This window comes from Phocoena sinus, chromosome 16 (genome assembly GCF_008692025.1).
Source record: "Phocoena sinus isolate mPhoSin1 chromosome 16, mPhoSin1.pri, whole genome shotgun sequence".
Classification (NCBI taxonomy): domain Eukaryota; kingdom Metazoa; phylum Chordata; class Mammalia; order Artiodactyla; family Phocoenidae; genus Phocoena; species Phocoena sinus.
The window spans coordinates 53,469,293-53,492,186 of NC_045778.1; the positions used below are offsets into that span (position 1 = coordinate 53,469,293).

The window sequence follows — 22,894 nt, forward strand, 5'->3', positions numbered from 1 at the left end:
TAATTCAACTGAAAATTTAGCAGATAAAATTTGTTTTGAAGAGTAAAATTTTTTAACAGGTTTGTACATGTGGGTTAGGAATTTATATCCCTCAGAAGTATTTTTTTAATTAGTTCTGTGTACTGTCGCTTACTCACACCTCAAGAGAGTCAGTTAATACTCACTGTTCTTTAAGGCTGAATTTAAGAAAAAGAGCAACAAGCATTCCAAACCAGGGGAGGTAGCTGTACACTGAAGTAATTCTGAGCCCCGTGTGATAAGCTTATGTTCATCAATAACTGGCCTTCTCAAGCACATAGTGATAGACTTACCACCTCTCTAGCCTCAAGCAGCTTACATTTAGCTTGATATAACTAGCTCACTTGAAGTATTAGAATGGTTATAGTCTGGAACTAAGTTTAAAATTATCTTGGTTAAGGGATCACTCAACTTTAATTTTAAAATCTCAGATTAAAAAAAAAATTTTTTTTAATTAATAAGTACAGTCAGTTGAAAACATCCAGACCAGGCTCCTGCTCCCTATGAAGATGCCTCTCATCCCTAACCCACTGCCACTTTTTTTTAAATTAAAATTTTCTATGACATTTTTTTTTAAGAGCAGTTTTGGCTTCACAGCAAAACTGAAAGGAAGATGCAGAGATTTCTCCCTGCCCCACACATGCACAGCCTCCCCCATTACCAACATCCCCCACCAGAGTGGGACACTTGTTACAGCTGATGAGCCTACACTGAGACACAATCACCCAAAGTCCATAGTCTACATTATGGTTCACTCTTGGTGCACATTCTATTACCACCATTATAAATGTATAAAGGTGCAATGGCATACAATTATAAATGTATAATGGCATCTATCCATCGTGTATTTTCACTACTAAAAGTCTGTGCTCCACCTATTCGTTCTTCCTCATGCCATTCCCCACCCCCTACCCACTGGCAACCACTGATCTTTTTATTGTCTCGGGACTTTTGCGTTTTCCAGAATGTCACATAGTTGGGATCATTACAGTATGTAGCCTTTTCAGATTGGCTTCTTTCACTTAGTAATACGTATTTAAGTTTCCTTCATGTCTTCCCATGGCTTGGTAGCTCGTTTTAGTGCTGAATAATATTCCACTGTCTGGGTGGATCAAAGTTATTTATCCACTCACCTACCAAAGGACATCCTGGTTGCTTCCAAGTTTCAGAAATTATGAATAAAGCTGCTATAAACATCCATGTGCAGGTTTTACTGTAGACATAAGTTTTCAGCTCCAAGGAGTGAAACTGCTGGATCATAGGGTAAGAGTATGTTTAGTTTGTAAGAAACTACCAAACTGTATTCCAAAGTGGCTGTAGCATTCCCACCAGCAATGAATGAGCTCTCTTGCTCCACAACCTTGCCAGCATTTGGTGTTGTCAATGTTCCAAATTTTGGTCATTCTAACAGGTGGGCTTTAATTTGCATTTCCCTGATGACAAATGATGTGGAATATCTTTTCATATGCTTATTTGACATATGTATATTCTTCTTTGGTGAAGTATCTATTAAGGTCTTTAGCCCATTTTTTAAATCAGGTTGTTGTATATTTTGGAGAATAGTCCTTTATTAGATGTATTTTGCAAATATTTTCTCCCAGTCTGTCTTTTGCAGAGCAAAAGTTTTTAATTTTAATGAAGTCTAGCTTACCAATCTATCATCATTTAGGAAAGAGAATTACAGATACTGAAAGTCTGGCTAAATAAATAGATCATTGAGGGTATTGTATAACCGGGGTATTACAAATGTAAATAACTATGGGAACAAAAATAGAAACCCCACAGAAACCTACACACAGAAAACAAAGCAAGGAGTTTATATAGTAAAATACTTTAAAAGGTATACAGAAACTATAACAATATGACACAACTAAGACCATATATATCCAATTAATAAATGTAAATGAGCTAAATTCAACTATTCAGAGAAAAAATTTCAGACTGAATCACAAAGCATAACTCAAATCTGTGCTACATAAAAGACCTACAACAAAAATGAAATGATTCAGAAGGGTTGAAGATAGAAGGATGAGTAAAGAGATACTAGAAACAAACAAGTAGCAACATCTTAGTAATAGATATGGCTGGATTCAGTCCCAAATTAAACCAGACCAGGAGGGGGGGGGTACTCTGTAATGCTAAAGGTTACAATTCACAATAAAAATGAACAGTTATGAATATCTGTGGATCAAATAACCTTGCAACAATATTACATAAAATCTACAGAGGATATAAGGAAAAATAAAAGAAAAACATAGGTAGTAGGAAACTATAATTCATCTCTCTCGGTCCATGAGAGGTCAGTAATTAAAAAAATAAGATATAGAAAATCTTAACATATTGTGGTATACTTAATTGACATATATTGAGAAATTCTGAGAAGGGAAATGGTATAGACCTGGCATAACTAAGGCGGATAGGATAACAAAGGACACTGACAGAGCCTGTCACCTATGCCAACAGCAAAACTCTCGGTCTTCCAAAGAGGCTTAGACAACTGACACTGCTTTTTTTTTGACTCATCAAGGTGTCTAAAATCAGAATTTAGGTCCCAGCCAGCAGAGACCTTAACTGGTCTCTGCTGGCTGCCAGCTAATCTGCAGCTCACCCCCAAAAAACAAAATCCATGGTTTCCAAACTACACAAATTCCCATTTTTGCTTTTGCTAGATGAAATTAATCCATTACTGGTTTCCCTTGTGTACAAGTAAATAGTGTACTAATAATTAACTATACCTAAGTTTTCTTTGATAATATTAAGCTCTAATGTGAAGTTTCACAAAACTTGACTATGTATTAACCCATATAGAAAACAATTTCAAAAAGTAAAGTTAATGTAGAAAACATACTCTCACGAAAGTGCAATGAACAAAAAATATATAATAGGACCTCCCAAAAAATCTCAAACAATTCTTGGATTAAATAAGAAATCCAAACCAAAATTTCAAGAGTATGTACAAAATCACTATTGTGAAAATTCTACACACCAGGAACTCCAGAATAAACCTAAAACAGTGCTCAGAAGAAAATTAACATCCAACTGAAAAAGTATGAGAAATAACAAGTAAACCAAACAAAAAGAGAAGGAAAGAAATGCAGAAGTTAATGGATTATTTAAGAGAAAAACAAAGAAACTAATACATACATGCATGCAATGCAGCTGGACAAAAGAAAATACAGTTTAAAAATTGGAAAGGAGGAGGTAAAATTAGCAATATTTGCAGACATGATTGAACACCTGGAAACTCCAAGATAACTGAAAAACTAATACAGAGAATAAGTGAATTCAATACATTGTCTGGGTACATAATTAAAATAGCTTTTATGTATACAAACAACCACCAGTGAGATTTACTGAAAGATATACTCAATTACAATGGCCACCAAAAGAAGGTAAAACGCCTAGCAATAAATATAAGAAATGTGCAAGGGCTTCCCTGGTGGCGCAGTGGTTGAGAGTCCGCCTGCCGATGCAGGGGACACGGGTTCGTGCCCCGGTCTGGGAGGATCCCACATGCCGCGGAGCGGCTGGGCCCGTGAGCCATGGCCGTTGAGCCTGCGCGTCCGGAGCCTGTCCTCCGCAACGGGAGAGGCCACAACAGTGAGAGGCCCGCGTAACGCAAAAAAAAAAAAAAAAAAAAAAAAAAAAAAAAAAAAGAAATGTGCAAGATCTACATGAAGAAAACTTTAAAATACTTGTGAGTGACACATAAGAATACTTGAACAAGACATACCATACACTGGGGTAAGGAGAATCGACATGATAAAGATGTCATTTCTCCTTAAGTTAATCTATAAATTTAACAATCTCACAGGCTTATTTTTTTAAATGAACTGAACAAGTAAGAATAACCAGGAAATTTCTGAGAAAGGGATAATGAAAGGAGATAAGCCCTCTAACATATTAAAATACATTATGAACATGCAATAAACAAAACACTATGGTACCGACAAATGAGTTGACAGATAATTCAATGAAACAGAATAGAAATTCCAAAAATAAACCTAAATATATATGGGATTGAATATGTGATAAAGGTAGCACCTCAAGTCAGTGGAGGAAAACATGGATTATTCAATAAATTGAGTTGGGTCAATGGGTAGTCACCCGGGGAAAATAAAACTGATCCCCATCTCAAAACATATAAGAAATCTAGAAGCTATAAAATTTAACTATATAAATTAAAACTTTTTTCTGCATGGCAAAAATCACCATAATCAAAGTTAAAAGACAAATAATCACATGGGTCAAGTATTTGCAACTGATCTCTAGGCAAGGGCTAATTTTCTTAACATACAAAGAGGGAAAGATATAAACAGGCAGTTCCCAGAAAAAGAAATACAAATGTCTCTAAAGGAAAGATGTTTAACCTCATTTTGAAGTTTGATGACAGTGTTGGTAAGGGGGTAGGCTTTATCTTACATGACTTATGGTAGTGTCTGATTAAATAAAATTCTATGAAGGGCAAATTGGCAATGTGTATCAAAATGCAAAAATATTTTAACTCAGAAATTCCACTTCTAGGAATTTATCCTACAGGTAGAGTTACATACATGTGAAATGAGCTAGGCACAAATTATTTTACTATTTTTGATAAGAGCAAAAGATTCATAATCAACTTAAATATTCATCAATAAAGGACTTTGTTTTACTATCATAAATGCATTTAAAAGAACAAAGTTGAAAGAAATTAAAGATGATACCAACAGATGGAGAGATATACCATGTTCTTGGATTGGAAGAATCAATATTGTGAAAATGACTATACTACCCAAAGCAATCCACAGATTCAATGCAATCCCTACCAAATTACCAATGGCATTTTTTACGTAACTAGAACAAGTCATCTTAAAATTTGTATGGAGACACAAAAGACCCTATTGAATAGCCAAAGCAGTCTTGAAGGAAAAAAAGGAGCTGGAGAAATCAGACTCCAGCTTTGTAGTATGACTTCAGACTATACTACAAAGCTACAGTAATCAAGATAATATGGTACTGGCACAAAAACAGAAACATAGATCAATGGAACAAGATAGAAAGCCCAGAGATAAACCCACGCACCTATGGTCAACTAATCTATGACAAAGGAGGCAAAGATATACGATGGAGAAAAGACAGTCTCTTCAATAAGTGGTGCTGGGAAAACCGGACAGCTACATGTAAAAGAATGAAATTAGAACACTCCCTAACACCATACACAAAAATAAACTCAAAATGGATTTGAGACCGAAATGTAAGACCAGACACTGTAAAACTCTTAGAGGAAAACATAGGAAGAACACTCTTTGACATAAATCACTGCAAGATCTTTTTTGATCCACCTCCTAGAGTAATGGAAACAAAAATAAACAAATGGGACCTAATTAAATTTAAAAGCTTTTGCACAGCAAAGGAAACCATAAACAAGACGAAAAGACAACCCTCAGAGTGGGAGAAAATATTTGCAAACGAATCAACGGATTAATCTCCAAAATATATAAACAGCTTATGAAGTTCAATATTAAAGAAACAAACAAGCCAATCCAGAAATGGGCAGAAGACCTAAATAGACATTTCTCCAAAGAAGACATAAAGATGGCCAAGAAGCACATGAAAAGCTGCTCAACATCACTAATTATTAGAGAAATGCAAATCAAAACTACAATGAGGTATCACCTCACACCAGTTAGAATGGGCATCATCAGAAAATCTACAAACAACAAATGCTGGAGAGGGTGTGCAGAAAAGGGAACCCTCTTTCACTTTTGGTGGGAATGTAAATTGATACAGCTACTATGGAGAACAGTATGGAGGTTCCTTAAAAAACTAAAAATAGAATTATCATATAATCCAGCAGTCCCACTACTGGGCATATACCCAGAGAAAACCATAATTCAAAAAGACACATGTACCCCAATGTTCATTGCAGCACTATTTACAATAGCCAGGTCATGGAAGCAACCTAAATGCTCATAGACAGACAAATGGATAAAGAAGTTGTGGTACATATATACAGTGGAATATTACTCAACCATAAAAAGGAACGAAATTGAGTCATTTGTTGAGACATGGATGGATCTAAAGACTGTCATACAGAGTGAAGTAAGTCAGAAAGAGAAAAACAAATATCGTATATTAACACATGTATGTGGAGCCTAGAAAAATGGTACAGATGAACTGGTTTACAGGGCAGAAGTTGAGACACAGATGTGGAGAAGAGACGTATGGACACCAAGGGGGGAAAATTGCAGTGGGGTGGGGACGGTGGTGTGCTGAATTGGGCAACTGGGATTGACATGTATACACTGATGTGTATAAGATTGATGACTAATAAGAACCTGCAGTATAAAAAAACAAACAAACAAAAAAACCCAACTAATACTAAACTTTCTTTGGGTTATTTGTATGGAAATATGTTAATATAAATGTTTCAGACATTACATGAAATCTCTAAAAATCTTATATGTTCTGGTATAATGTTATAAGTCATAATTCTAGTTATTACTTTAAAATGTATATCTCAGAAATAACAACAACAAAAATAGAACAAAGTATTTCTCTATATAAACTGATGTGGACAATCTCCAAGATATATCAAAGAGTGTAGAGTATGCTACCATTACACCAATGCTCACAGGATCACATGAGGTTTCTGTTTGTTAATGTTCACTGCTTTTTTTTCTGATTGGTCAACATAGAAAATTTGGAAAATGAAAAATATAAAGCAAAATGGCATAATTAATAACCTCCTTTTGGTATCCTTCCTGTACACACATATACACTTACATGGTTTGCATACTGAATATTTAATTCTTTTTGTATTTCATAATACATCTGCAATGATTTTTTTATGAAATTAAAATATACTCAAAGTATATCCAAATATATTTTAGAAGAATTGTTGGTGCTAAATTATGTGAATACAATATATTTTAATCATTTCCCAATGTTTTGAAACAATTAAAAACGCTCTAATGAACATGTATTTTACCACTTTCCTACAATGGATATTATTATCAAATTTTTTCATCTCCGTAAATATAACAGATGAAGATATCTCATTTTTGTTTTCATTAAATTCTGAATGCAGTTGAAAAGCTTTGAGTAAGTTTATTGGCCACTTATAATTCTTCTATGAAATACCTATGCCATTCTTCTATGGAATGTCGATTCATTTGCCGATTTCTCTTCAGTTGTTCTAATTTTGTTTTAAAAAGCATTTCATATAGTCAGGAATTAGCCTGCTAGCTATTTTACCTGTTACAAATATTTTTACCAGTTAAAATTTTCTTTTAAAGTTAACTTGCTTATAGCGTTGGGGGTACATCTTCCTATTTCAAGAGTAAGATATACCTATCTATTTATTAAAATCTTTGATGACTCTCAGTACAATTTTAAAGTTTTCTTCAGACAGATCCTACAGATTTCTTGTTGTATTTACCTCTGTGTATCTCACCTTTTAAAAAAAATTATCACAATTGTGAATGGGAATCAAAAACTTGCATTTTTAAAAGGCAATACAGAGTATTCTGGTACAGATAGTCTTGAGACTGTACTTTGAAAAACTATGCTTCATATAATGCAGAAACAAGGTACTTCTGTTGTACATGCGTTTCTTTTCCTAAAGGCTCCCAAGACACCAGGTGACATCTTTTCACCATAGAAGGCCACCTCATTGTAGAAGGGCAGGGCTAAGTGGCACGCGCTGCAGATTGCAGCCACGTCCTTGTATTGTCTGCAGATTATTCCTGTACCTACCTCCATTCCTAGATGTTAGGTTACTGGGCTAGCATCGCATCCAGGAAGGGTGACAACCATGGCTAAAGTCTGGATCTCTTATATGGTTAAGTGGCATCAGAACTGAGCTAGTGTCAACATATGTCCTCAAGTGTTCTTTGAAGGTTATTCTTAACACAATTGCTAGTACTCTTATTAAACACTACCAAACTACTAGGCTTCAGGCATTATGTGTGGCATTAGAGGGAATTCAAAGATGACTGCTCCAGAAGTCTTCATAAGCAAATGCCACCACTCATCTCCATCCCAACACACCAAAGGCAATAAAGTGCCTCAGCAAATGTTTTGTGTCTTTGCTTCTGGCACAGGTGCCTCATGGATTTTAGATAGTAGGGAACTGGCTCGCTATAAACTGAGGTGATAGGACCATATCCTTCAATTTCACACCTCTCTCTCTTCTTTCACACACCAGAGGGAAATAGTGTTCATATCTTTAAGAGAATAAAGCCTCTACTGGTCCTATTATCAAGGCATCACAAAATGTCATCCTAGAAACCATGATCTCCAAGAAGTATTGAGAAACACATACTGAAAGGATTGTTTGGGTATGTGCCGCACATTAGCAATTAATACATTTAGGAAGACGTGCTTTACAAAGATTCCTCCCAGCGAAGTGTGAAATGAGAGCAGTTGTTGGATTATTGAGAGGCTCAAAGCCTTCCCTTATTCACAAATCACTTTAGGGTATTCCACTGGGTATGTTTAACTCATTTAAAGAAAACTAATCTAATTTGATCATCTTAAAGGAAGTTTGTCAAAGGCTTTAACATAGTTATTGCTGAGCAGTGGGCCTGTGGATGATTTTTATTTTTTCCTCTGTAACTTTGTCTGTGTTCTTTTTCTACAGTAAATATGGATTACTTTTACAACTGGAGAAAATACATTTTGTTTATCTATCTTTTTAGGGAGAACAAAAAGCCTCTCAGATCAAGTAGACTGAGTTCTTCATTATGCCTCAAAGAGGTTCTAGATGAAAGCCTTAGAAAGTATTTCTGCAGGTTTCTTTTTAATAGGATCCCACTCTCAATGCCCAAAGATGTTTTACTTAGCAGTGAACAAATAAAGAACCAGCAGGCCTTCAAGAAAAGTCATTTATATATCAACTTCACAATAAATCAATTCACTCTATAACTACAGACACTCTAGGTCAGGGGTCCCCAACCCCCCAGGCTGAGGACTATCTCACAGGGCTGTTACGAAGATTAAAGGAGACAATCCAGGTAAACTTAGAAGAGCAACTGGAATACAGTAAGCACACAGTCCATGTTAGCGATTATTATCATTTCTGACCTTGGGTTGGGTTTTATTGGGTAGGTGCAACAGAAGGACAAGAGTGCAAGAATGTAGTGGTTGAAGTGATGGGAAGCGGAAAGCAGAAGAAACTGATAGAGAAAGAGTAGTGCAGTCAAGGGCTTGGAGTCCTTGAAGCTGAAGTACAGATGCACTAGAAGTCATTCAGTTAGAAAGTTGGGAGAATGGGCAGAAAGTTGAGTTTATTTTAAGCTTTTAAGGGTGAAGCTGACATAAATGATGACAAAGTCCAGGGAGTGAGTGGCGTTGCAAAAAGGTAAAGGTCATTGAATTTAAGGAAGTCAAGCAACTGAGGGGCCAGGATATTGCCTGGGTTACCCATACAGAATTTTTAGTCACCTGGCTTAAAGGTGGGACTTCGGGAAGTAAGGGAAACTGAAAGCCAGGTACCAAAAGTCTTTGGTGAATGAAAGGAAATGAAGGAGAAAGACATGAACATGAAGGGTCAGAAAGTGCTAGTGTGAGCATGTATAAAGATCAAAAATGGGGAGTGAGGAAGGCAGTGGCACCTCCTGACCCCAGCTGAAGCTAGTTGGTGGGAAAAGACCACAGACACAAGGCTGCTAAATATTCTGCAATGCTTATGAGAGTCCAGCGGTGATGAACTGTCCTATCCTATGTTAACGCTGTCCCTGTTGAGAAACACAGCCACCAAGTTGCTTAGAGGGCTTTCACAAAGGAGCCTGTCTCTTCAAGGTATCAAAGCTCTATGAAGCCCCTCCCCTCCCCTTTATTTAATATGCTCTCCAGATTCTGGGAAGAATCACTGCTGTCTCTCTCTACTCCATGCATACTTTCATCACAGTATGGATCATCCTTCATCAACAGTTATATGTTTAAACATCATTCTCATATAGGTATTCCCAGGCTGTGGCAAAGTGTAGTCATCTTTTCATGTCTATCTCTTAACCCTGTGTAAGCACTTCATAAATGTTGTTTCTTAAACAAAAGACTTCTCACAGTCACCAAAGTAGGAGGCAGAGCATAAAAATAATATTCTGCCAATTAAAATGGGCCATCAAGAATTTAAGCAATTAAATATAAAGATTGATTTTCTAATAAAGATTAGAAAGGAAATTTAATATTTCTTCACCAACTTGTAGGATAACATTTATGAACACTCCATATTAAAAGAAGTCATGGGGGGAGAACTTCAAGATGGCAGAGGAGTAACATGTGCAGATCACCTTCCTGCCCACAAATACATCAGAAATACATCTACATGTGGAACAACTCTTACAGAACACCTACTGAACACTGGCAGAAGACCTCAGACTCCCCAAAAGACGCCAGAGGGTGACCTACACGCAGAGGCGAGGCCAAATCCTAAGCTGGACCTCAGGAGCTGTGCGACCAAAGAAGAGAAAGGGAAATATCTCCCAGCAGCCTCAGGAGCAGTGGACTAAATCTCCACAATTAACTTGAAGTACCCTGCATCTCTGGAATACCTGAATAGACAACGAATCACCCCAAAACTGAGGAGGTGGACTTTGGGAGCAACTACAGACTTGGGGTTTGCTTTCTGCATCTAATTTGTTTCTGGTTTTATGTATATCTTAGTTCACTATTTAGAGTTTATTATCATTGGTAGATTTGTTTATTGGTTGCTCTCTTCCATTTTTTTTTTTTTTTTTTTTTTTTTGCGGTGCACGGGCCTCTCAGTGTTGTGGCCTCTCCCATTGCGGAGCACAGGCTCTGGACATGCAGGCCCAGTGGCCATGGCTCACGGGCCCAGCCACTCCACAGCATGTGGGATCTTCCCGGACTGGGGCATGAACCCGTGTCCCCTGCATTGGCAGACAGACTCTCAACCACTGTGCCACCAGGGAAGCCCTCTCTTCCATTTTTTAATATACACAGACATATATATTTTCTTCCTCCTTCTCTTTTTGTGTGTATGTGTGTGCTTCTTTGTGTGATTTTGTCTGTATAGCTTTGCTTTTACCATTTGTCCTAGGGTTCTGTTTTTTTTGTTGTTCTTCTTTTGTTTTGTTTCTTTAGTAAAGTTTTTAGCACTTGCTATCATTGGTGGATTTGTTTTTTGGTTTGGTTGCTCTCTTCTTTCTTTCTTTCTTTTTATTACTTAAAATTTTTTGTATTTTTAATAATTTTAAAATATTTTTTATTTTAATAACTTTATTTTATTTTTTTCTTTCTTTCTTTTTTTTCTCACTTTTTTTCCTGAGCTGTGTGGCTGACAGGGTCTTGGTGCTCTGGCTGGGTGGCAGGCCTCAGCCTCTGCAGTGGGAGAGCCGAGTTCAGCATACTGGTACACCAGAGACCTCCCAGCTCCATGTAATATCAAACAGCAAAAGCTCTCCCAGAGATCTCCATCTTAACACTGAGACCCAGCTCCACTCAATGACCAGCAGGCTACAGTGCTGGACACCCCATGCCAAACAACTAGCAAGACAGGAACACAACCCCACCCATTAGCAGAGAGGCTGCCTAAAATCATAATAAGGTCACACACACCCAAAAACACACCAGCAGACGTGGTCCTCCCCACCAGAAAGACAAGATCCAACCTCATCCACCAGAACACAGGCACCAGTCCCCTTCACCAGGAAGCCTACACAACCCACTGAACCAACCTTAGCCACTGGGGCAGACACCAAAAACAACAGGAACTACGAACCTGCAGCCTGCAAAAAGGAAACCCCAAACACAGTAAGATAAGCAAAATGAGAAGACAGAAAAACACACAGCAGATGAAGGAGCAAGATAAAAACCCACCAGACCTAACAAATAGAGGAAAGGCAGTCTACCTGAAAAAGAATTCAGAGTAATGATAGTAAAATAGTAAAAATGATCCAAAATCTTGGAACTAGAATGGAGAAAATACAAGAAATGTTTAACAAGGACCTAGAAGAACTAAAGAGCAAACAAACAACGATGAATAACACAATAAATGAAATTAAAACTTCTCCAGGGCTTCCCTGGTGGCGCAGTGGCTGAGAGTCCGCCTGCCGATGCAAGGGACACGGGTTCGTGCCCCTACCTGGGAAGATCCCACATGCCGCGGAGCGGCTGGGCCCGTGAGCCATGGCCGCTGAGCCTGTGCGTCCGGAGCCTGTGCTCTGCAACGGGAGAGGCCAAAACAGTGAGATGCCCGCCTACCACAAAAAAAAAAAAAAAAAAAAAAAAAACTTCTCCATAAGGAATCAATAGCAGAATAACTGAGGCAGAAGAATGGATAAGTGACCTGGAAGATAAAATAGTGGAAATAACTACCACAAAGCAGAATAAAGAAAAAAGAATGAAAAGAATTGAGGACAGTCTCAGAGACCTCTGGGACAACGTTAAACGTACCAACATTCGAATTATAGGGGTCCCAGAAGAAGAGAAAAAGAAAGGGACTGAGAAAATATTTGAAGAGATTATAGTTGAAAACTTCCCTAATATGGGAAAGGAAATAGTCAATCAAGTCCAGGAAGCACAGAGAGTCTCATACAGGATAAATCCAAGGAGAAACAGGCCAAGACACATATTAATCACACTATCAAAAATTAAATACAAAGAAAAAGAATTAAAAGCAGCAAGGGAAAAGCAACAAATAACATACAAGGGAATCCTCATAAGGTTAACAGCTGATCTTTCAGCAGAAACTCTGCAAGCCAGAAGGGAGTGGCAGGACATATTTAAAGTGATGAAAGGGAAAAACCTACAACCAAGATTACTCTACCCAGCAAGGATCTCATTCAGATTCAACGGAGAATTTAAAACCTTTACAGACAAACAAAAGCTAAGAGAATTCAGCACCACCAAACCAGCTTCACAACAAATCCTAAAGGGACTTCTCTAGGCAGGAAACACAAGAGAAGCAAAAGACCTACAATAACAAAGCCAAAGCAATTAAGAAAATGGTGATAGGAACATACATATCGATAACTACCTTAAATGTAAATGGATTAAATGCTCCAACCAAAAGACATAGACTGGCTGAATGGATGGAAAAACAAGACCCATATATATGCTGTCTACAAGAGACCCACTTCAGACCTAGAGACACATACAGATTGAAAGTGAGGGGATGGACAAAGATATTCCATGCAAATGGAAATCAAAAGAAAGCTGGAGTTGCAATTCTCATATCAGACAAAATAGACTTAAAAACAAAGACTATTACAAGAAACAAAGAAGAACACTATATAATGATCAAGAGATCAATCCAAGAAGAAGATATAACAATTGTAAATATTTATGCACCCAACATAGGAGCACCTCAATACATAAGGCAAATGTTAACAGCCATAAAAGGGGAAATTGACAGTAACACAATCATAGTAGTGGACTTTAACACCCCACTTTCACCAACACACAGATCATCCAAAATGAAAATAAATAAGGAAACACAAGCTTTAAATGACACATTAAACAAGATGGACTTAATTGATATTTATAGGGCATTCCATCCAAAAACAACAGAATACACTTTCTTCTCAAGTGCTGATGGAACATTCTCCAGGATAGATAATATCCTGGGTCACAAATCAAGCCTTGGTAAATTTAAGAAAAATGAAATCGTATCAAGTATCTTTCCCAACCACAATGCTATGAGACTAGATATCAATTACAGGAAAAAATCTTTAAAAAATACAAACACATGAAGGCTAAACAATACACTACAAAATAACTAAGAGGTCACTGAGGAAATCAAAACATACCTAGAAACAAATGACAATGAAAACACGATGACCCAAAGCCTACAGGATGCAGCAAAAGCAGTTCTAAGAGGGAAGTTTATAGCTATACAATCCTACCTCAAGAAACAAGAAACATCTGAAATAAACAACCTAACCTTACACATAAAGCAATTAGGGAAAGAAGAACAAAAAAACTCCAAAGTTAGCAGGAGGAAAAAAATCAAAGGTCAGATCAGAAGTAAATGAAAAAGAAATGAAGGAAACAATAGCAAAGATCAATAAAACTAAAAGCTGGTTCTTTGAGAAGATAAAATTTATAAACCATTAGCCAGACTCATCAAGAAAAAAAAGCAGAAGACTCAAATCAATAGAATTAGAAATGAAAAAGGAGAAGTAACAACTGACACTGCAGAAACACAAAGGATCATGAGAGATTACTACAAGCAACTATATGCCAATAAATTGGACAATCTGGAGGAAATGGACAAATTTTTAGAAAAGCACAACCTTCTGAGACTGAACCAAGAAGAAATAGAAAATATAAACAGTCCAATCACAAGCACTGAAATTGAGACTGTGACTAAAATTCTTCCAACAAACAAAAGCCCAGGACCAGATGGCTTCACAGGTGAATTCTATCAAACATTTAGAGAAAAGCTAACACCTATGCTTCTCAAACTCTTCCAAAATATAGCAGAGGGAGGAACACTCCCAAACTCATTATACGAGGCCACCATCACCCTGATACCAAAACCAGACAAAGATGTTACAAAGAAAGAAAACTACAGGCCAATATCACTGATGAACATAGATGCAAAAGTCCTCAACAAAATACTAGCAAACAGAATCCAACAGCACATTAAAAGGATCATACACCATGATCAAGTGGGGTTTATCCCAGGAATGCAAGGATTCTTCAATATAGGCAAATCAATCAATGTGATACACCATAGTAACAAACTGAAGGAGAAAAACCATATGATCATCTGAATAGATTCAGAAAAAGCTTTTGACAAAATTCAACACCTATTTATGATAAAAACCCTCCAGAAAGTAGGCATAGAGGGAACTTACCGCAACATAATAAAGGCCATATATGACAAACCCAAGGGCAACATCGTTCTCAATGGTGAAAAACTGAAACGATTTCATCTAATATGAGGAACAATACAAGGAAGTTTTAGCCACAGCAATCAGAGAAGAAAAATTAAAGGAATCCAAATTGGAAAAACAGAAGTAAAGCTGCCACTGTTTGCAGATGACATGATACTATACATAGAGAATCCTAAAGATGCTACCAGAAAACTACTAGAGATAATCAATGAATTTGGTAAAGTAGCAGGATAAAAAATTAATGCACAGAAATCTCTTGCATCCCTATACACTAATGATGAAAAATCTCAAACAGAAATTAAGGAATCACTCCCATCTACCACTGCAACAAAAACAATAAAATACCTAGTAATAAACCTACCTAAGGAGACAAAAGACCTGTATGCAGAAAACTATAAGACACTGATGAAAGAAATTAAAGATGATACAAATAGATGGAGAGATATACCATGCTTTTGGATTGGAAGAATCAACATTGTGAAAATGATTATACTACCCAAAGCAATCTACAGATTCAATGTAATCCCTATCAAACTACCAATGGCATTTCTCATAGAACTAGAACAAAAAATTTCACAATTTGTATGGAAGCACAAAAGACACTGAATAGCGAAAGCAATCTTGAGAAAGAAAAACAGAGCTGGAGGAATCAGGCTCCCAGACTTCAGAATATGCTACAAAGCTACAGTAATCAAGACAGTATGGTACTGACACAAAAACAGAAATACAGATCAATGGAACAGGATAGAAATCCCAGAGATAAACCCACACACATATGGTTGCCTTATTTTTGATAAGGGAGTCAAGAATATACCATGGAGAAAAGACAGCCTCTTCAATAAGTGGTGCTGGGAAAACTGGACAGCTACATGTAAAAGAATGAAATTAGAACACTCCCTAACACCATACACAAAAATAAACTCCAAATGGATTAAAGACCTAAATGTAAGCCAGACACTATAAAACTCTTAGAGGAAAACACAGGCAGAACACTATGACATAAATCACAGCAAGATCCTTTTTGACCCACCTCCTAGAGAAATGGAAATAAAAACAAAAATAAACAAATGGGACCTAATGAAACTTAAAAGCTTTTGCACAGCAAAGGAAACCATAAATAAGGTGAAAAGACAACCCACAGAATGGGAGAAAGTATTTGCAAATGAAGCAACTGACAAAGGATTAATCTCCAAAATTTATAAGCAGCTCATGCAGCTCAATATCAAAAAAACAACCACCCAATCCAAAAGTGGCAGAACACCTAAATAGACATTTCTCTGAAGAAGATATACAGATTGCCAACAAATACATTGCTCAACATCACTAATCATTGCAGAAATGCAAATCAAAACTCCATTGAGGTATCACCTCACACCAGTCAGAATGGCCATCACCAAAAAATCTACGAACAATAAATGGTGTAGAGGGTGTGGAGAAAAGGGGACCCTGTTGCACTGTTGGTGGGAATGTAAATTCGTACAGCCACTATGGAGAACAGTATGGAGGTTCCTTAAAAAACTAAAAATAGAACTACCATATGACCCAGCAATCCCACTACTGGGCATGTACCCTGAGAAAACCATAATTCAAAGAGTCATGTACCATAATGTTCACTGCAGCTCTATTTACAATAGCCAGCACATGGAAGCAAACTAAGTGTCCATCGAGAGATGAATGGATAAAGAAGATGTGGCACATATATACAATGGAATATTACTCAGCCATAAAAAGAAACAAAATTGAGTTATTTGTAGTGAGGTGGGTGGACCTAGAGTCTGTCATATAAAGTGAAGTCAGAAAGAGGAAAACAAATACCGTATGCTAACACATATATATGGAATCTAATAAAAGAAAATGGTTATGAAGAACATAGGGGCAGGACAGGAATAATGATGCAGACGTAGAGAATGGACTTGAAGACACGGGGATGGGGAAGGGTAAGCTGGGACGAAGTGACAGAGTGGCATGGACATATATACACTACCAAAAGTAAAATAGATAGCTAGTGGGAAGCAGCCACATAGCACAGGGTGATTAGCTCGGTGCTTCGTGACCGCCTAGAGGGGTGGAATAGGGAGGGTGAGAGGGAGACGCAAGAGGGTGGAGATATGGGGATATATGTATATGTATAGCTAATTCACTTTGTTATAAAGCAGAAACTAACACTCCATTGTAAAGCAATTATACTCCAATAAAGATGTTAAAAAAAAAAGTTAAAAAAAAGAAAGAAGTCATGGATGAGACCTCAAAGGAAAAAAATCAAGATCTGAGGAATAAGGTTGTTAGGGAACTTGTAAACTCCTTTACCCTCAATATACCAAACTAAAACCAGATATCTTAAATTAACAACATTGGGGCTTCCCTGGTGGTGCAGTGGTTAGGAATCTGCCTGCCAATGCAGCGAACACTGGTTCGAGCCTTGGTCCGGGAAGATCCCACATGCCACGAAGCAGCTAAGCCCATGTGCCACAACTACTGAGACTGCGCCCTAGAGCCAGCAGGCCACTACTACTGAAGCCCACGTGCCACAACTACTGAAGCCTGCGTGCCTAGAGCCCATGCTCTGCAACGAGACGCCACCGCAGTGAGAAGCCCGCGCACCACAACGAAGAGTAGCCCCCGCTCGCAGCAATTAGAGAAAGCCCGTGCACAGCAACGAAGACCCAATGCAGCCAAAAATAAATACATTTATATTAAAAAATTAGCAACATTGCATTTATATTCCTTGCCCTAAAGAGTAAACGTAATGCTTATAAATTCACATTTGATGAAGGTAAATAATATGAGGGTTTAAAATTTTTGTTTCTAGTCCTCCTTTCAAGCGTCCCAGGCCTTTCTGAGTTTATTATTTTGTTTCAGTGAGATTCTCGCCAAATGACAAATTTTCCAAATTATCTACATTTGATATAAATTCTTCTTTTACTGTGACTTATTTATAGGAAAATCAAAAGATGGAGAAAAAAAAGGTGTGGAAATAGTAGAAATTTTAAAGAAAAAAACTTTGAGGTAGTACAAAGCAATCATCAGGTACTTAAGAAATTCTTCAGTTGTTGAACTCAAGGAACATATTTGCTCCAGACTTAATGATAAATATCACTCCTCCTTGGAGCACTCGCCAAACCTTTAGAGGAATAAGCCTTTAATCAATAAGCATAAATTATTTTTAAAACCTCAAAAAAATGAATTGTTTTATTTGGGCCCATAAAAGAACTTCCTGTGGGCCCCTGGGCTTATTCTCCTTTGGGTTTGGGGATTCGGGAAAGTATACATTGATACGGTCTGTGAAAGGAAATAAGTACTAAGAGGGGTGAACATTATTCCCTCCTCATTATTACACAGGCAATAACTTATAAAGGAATAAAAACTGCATTTTCTGTGAAAAAGGGTCTTGAGAAAAGCAAACTGATAGTAGAAATTCAGAGAAGTTACTGGTTAATTTTCATTCAGTAATAATGTGCTGTAATGTGGTACAGAGTTTATTTTAGTGATAGAAATTTTAGTAGCTATGTAAATGACTTTATTCCTATTTAGGAGTATTAGTATTTAGTCTTTAAAAGTTAGGCATACAGGCATATAGGCCTTCCAGAATCCTGTGAGGAAAATTATAGCTATAGTCATATTTAAGAATTGAGGGAATTCCCTGACTGTACAGTGGTTAGGACTCGGTGCTTTCACTGCCAGGCCTGGGTTCAATCCCTGGTCGGGGAACTAAGATCCCACAAGCCACACAGTGGTGGGGACGGGATTGAAAGGATTTTGAACATTCTGGATCTATCCATCATGAATGTAAAGTAACTGCATGTATCTCATGTTTAGACAGACCACTGTGTATTTTGAGGGTAAGATATTGTTTGTTGACTTTTCCCAAATCCCTTTCATGATACCTCACATCTTGTTGGCCTTTCTGGCTACAGAAGAACACTTAGTTGATTATCTCCAGATAACAGTCTATACAACTGTATAATAATTCCTATGCCTTCTTCCTGGTTCTAACTGAAAGTGCAGGGATCATTAGACATACTATATAGTTGGGATAATTTCTTTAGTTACATTATTTTACACTTGCCCACCCCAAAACCTAAAACACTTTTCTGCCCATTCACATAGTTTCAAACTGTTGTGCAATTATAGTTTATTTTCATCATTCATAACTCAGACACATTTGTACATTTGGAAGAATGGCATGCTTAATCACCTCCAGAATACTCATAAAAAGTTAATAAAGATATGAAATAACATTTTCCAACTTTCGTTTAATTGAAGATCTCTGTGATTCCTTTTTAAAAAGTCTCTATGTTGGCATTTCAATTTTTATCATCCTCTTCAAGGACCAAAACATACTACAAATTAACACAACACTGTGAATCAACTACACTTCAATAAAGTTTAAAAAAATTTTTTTTAAATGTACTCCACATTTGATGACAATCAACAACAGTAAGCAGAAAAGATGTTTGGAAAGAAACACCACTGTTTTTTAACAGTGCACTTTTGCATTCAAAAAAATGTTAGCAAAATATTTTTGCACTGTTGATACTATTATATTTTACGTCAACTTCAAGTAGAACACAATTTTTAAAAAAGTTGTATTTGCAATATGAAATGAAGATTTGCTTAATTCATTCAGTAAATATATATTGAGCATTTACTACATGCTAGGCATTGTTCTAGCTATTGGGGATTCAGAAGTAAAAAAGACAGACATGATTCTTACTTTTCCACTAGCAAGAAGCTTATGTTTTATCTTGAATCATTTACATTAAAAAATACATAAACCAGCAATAAAATGTTATTAAGTCACAGATGTCATAGAACTGAGGTTGAAAAGGAGCTCAGAGATCACCTATGGTCTGTCATCAATTCCAAGATGCACAGTATTTTACATTCTGACATATCTGAAATCAGCCACATCTTACAGTGTGGTCAGACCAGGCAGCAATAGAGTTGTCACTGCTAGCATGTGTGCATCAAAACTTATGGAATGAGTGTCAGGGGCTTGGAAGAAAATCCAGCAGATAATGGTGAAGGCACCCTTTTAAGGATTTTTGATGACTCAGGATTCAATAAAGTATAATAGTTCAAAGTGTTCATCTGTTACAGCAGAGGAAAATGAAATTCAGAGAGGTTAAATGACTTGCCCTAATTCACAAAGCAGAGTAGGCAGGACAAGAGTCCAGGTCTGAGTTCCAATCTCATTCTTCTTCTACCTAAGTCTTCAGTTAATGGAAGGAAAGCCTCTAGTACACGGCTCTAACTTTGGGACCAGGGGCAAAGATCTTAATCCCTCTTTGCCTCATTTCTCTGTCTGTAAAATAGGAAGTTTAAGAGACCTAATTAATATGTTACTTTAAGTATTAAAGTAACATATTACATGTTACTTTACATGTATAGGACTTAACACAGAGATTAGCAAATGGTAAGTGCTCCAAAAAAGTTAACTATTTGAGATCAAACTTTACATTTGGTAGAAAATAAACTGATCATGAATTATCCCACAAATACAGATCACTATATGAAGCTCACATCTAGTCATTTGGTTAAAGTTTCAGAAAACTAAATAGACTGGTCAAACGTTTGAACTGATTAGTGTAATAAAAATGTCCACCTTAACAATGCTTTTGTCCAGGTCCATGTGGTACTGTGCCAAGACCCCAGCAGACCTACCTGCAAGAAACCATACAAAAAGTAAGAATCTCCCCCTCCACCCCTGACCATCAAATTACCAGTACTCTAATGTGTACAAATGCACTTGTAAACACAACCTCAAAGAACACATAAACAAGGAAAAACATTTAAAATGTATAACAGAGCATTCATTTTTGGTTTCTTTAAAATACTACTACAACTGTATATATTAATACTAGTACAAGAACTACACGTTTGGAGCTTAAAATGCACCACAGAGAGACATGATTTGGCCAGAAGAGTGAGAGTAATAACTGTTATGATTTATATATTACTTTATATATTACAAAGCACTTTCTCATCCATTCTCAACTCAGTGCTTTGCACATAGTATGTAATTGTAAAAACAAATCCCAGGTGCTTTCTAACGTCATTTATTTTCCACTCAAACAACAGAATATTCAGAGAAGGGGTAAATGTTCACATTTCTTTTTTATTTTCTTCATTTTTAAGACTTTCTAGGTCAGCTCTTTTGAGAGTTTAAGTGAAAATCCAAATTACAACACATTACATTGAATCAACCTGCTTTAAATATTAGTTTCCATATTTTTGTTTCTATAAAAATAGTAATATTCTGTATGTCTTCACACATTATCAGCTCATTACCTATTTCAGACAAATAATGGTTTCAATTGAGATTTGGAATCCAACAGATAATACAGTTAAGCATTTAGGAAGTAATTTTAACTTCTTAAAATTACTTAATAAGTAATTAAGCACTTAAGAAGTAATTTTAACTACTAGGAAATATTAATCAACTCACATTTGTTCCTGTTTCACCCGATGACAAAATCTATAGGGCACCCTGCAAGAGAACTAACTCAAATTAATATATCTAAACCTAGAATTACTGTTGCACGTTCAGAACCTTTTGGCAATTAAAGCCTTATCGTGAGGTACAATTCTGGCATCTTCATGTTTCATCATAACTGCACAGCAGCAAAGCTCAGTAAAAGAATGTTTTTGGTAAAATCTCGTAAGCAGTAGCATGTTATCCAAATTTAAACCTTAAAAGAAAACCACCACATGACTCAACATGCGAACTTTCCCTATTCTAAAACTTACTAACATTATTAGTTTGCTTGTATTTGGGACAAAAAAAAAAAAACCCAATCACATACTGCATTATATCAATACATATCCTAGATGTTTTTGAAGATCAAAGTTGAGTAAAGTTGGGTCGGCAGGGAAGAGCTCTATGGCTTACTCGGAGCGCCCCTTGGTGAGAAGCATCTCAGCCTCTAGGGGCCAGGCTCCAGAGGGGGCGGCAGTTCGGGGCTGTACTCTAGGGCGCCCCCAGCCTGGCCGCCTCAGAGTCGCCAGCGCGCCCCACCTCTCTCTGTTCCAGACTCCGGCCCACCCGCTCCTCCCCGGCCAGCCACCGCACTGCCCCCTCAGCTCCTAAGAAGCTGGAAAAGCTCGGAACAGAAACCCGGCACACAAAGAAGTGCTGGGTAGGAAGCGAGGCTCCACCCTGCCAAGAGGAGCGACTCCTCTAGAAAAACTTGGCGGCAAGTTAACAGGAATCGCGGAGGCGCAGTTTCTAGGACCCTTTGGGACACCCTGCCGCCCAGCGATCTCATCTTTTGTCCTTTGACAGGCCTCCTTGAAGCCCCAAACTCTGAGGGCTTCCCGAGCAACTCTTAACTCGACCTCCATTGCGGTCCATCACTGATAGCAGCCATGATAACTGCATCCGGGTGTGTCGGGGAGCCGCGCGTAGGCTCTCTCGGAAGTGACGCTAGCGCGGAAGGATCGCGTTCGGCTGAGAGGGGCTGAGGTGAACAGACAGCCGAAAGCCGGTGCGGAACGGAAGCTGTTCGTGGCGGGGAAAGGTCGGGGACTTTGTGACAGTCAACTCCCTAAAATAGCTATCACGTGTCTGGCATTGTGCTTAACACCAGCATTGCCATACCACTTAATCCCTTCTTCAACAACAGTCCCAGGAGAAAGAAATTTTATCATTTCCATCTTATGTACGGGGAAGCTAAGGCTAAGAGAGGGCAAGTGATTTAAGCTCCTAGAGCTAGTATTTGGTGAAGCTGGTGTAACCCCGTCGTTTTCGCTGCAGAACCTGTGTTTGAAACCTCCTGCGTCGTGCTTCTATTTAGGAAAGTTCAAACCCCTGGTGCTTGTTATCCCGGTGAGCCACTTCTGCAAGGGCTGTTTACCTTCAGCTCTGCATCCTGGTGCCCTAGAAGTGGGGCCGAGCCACAGCCCTTGTGCATTTTACGGTGGGCACAAGGCCGAGCGAGTGCCCGGGTCACCATCGCTATCCCGATGACCTGAGATTTCTCTTGGTCTCCTATCCCTTGACCCTGCACCAGCCCTCACAGTGCAGGTTA

At 37.7% G+C, this 22,894-nt stretch overlaps 1 long non-coding RNA gene across 1 annotated transcript in view; it reads right to left on the minus strand.

Annotated features, from left to right (window-relative positions):
• Positions 1-22,243, minus strand: part of LOC116741685 — a 29,400-nt gene extending 7,157 nt beyond the window's left edge. Inside the window, exons 1-2 of the long non-coding RNA XR_004346232.1 lie at positions 21,313-22,243; positions 20,470-20,528 (exon numbers count right to left, since the gene is read on the minus strand). This is a non-coding gene — a long non-coding RNA (uncharacterized LOC116741685). The remainder of the gene's footprint in view (positions 1-20,469; positions 20,529-21,312) is intronic.
• Positions 22,244-22,894: the final 651 nt, after the last annotated feature.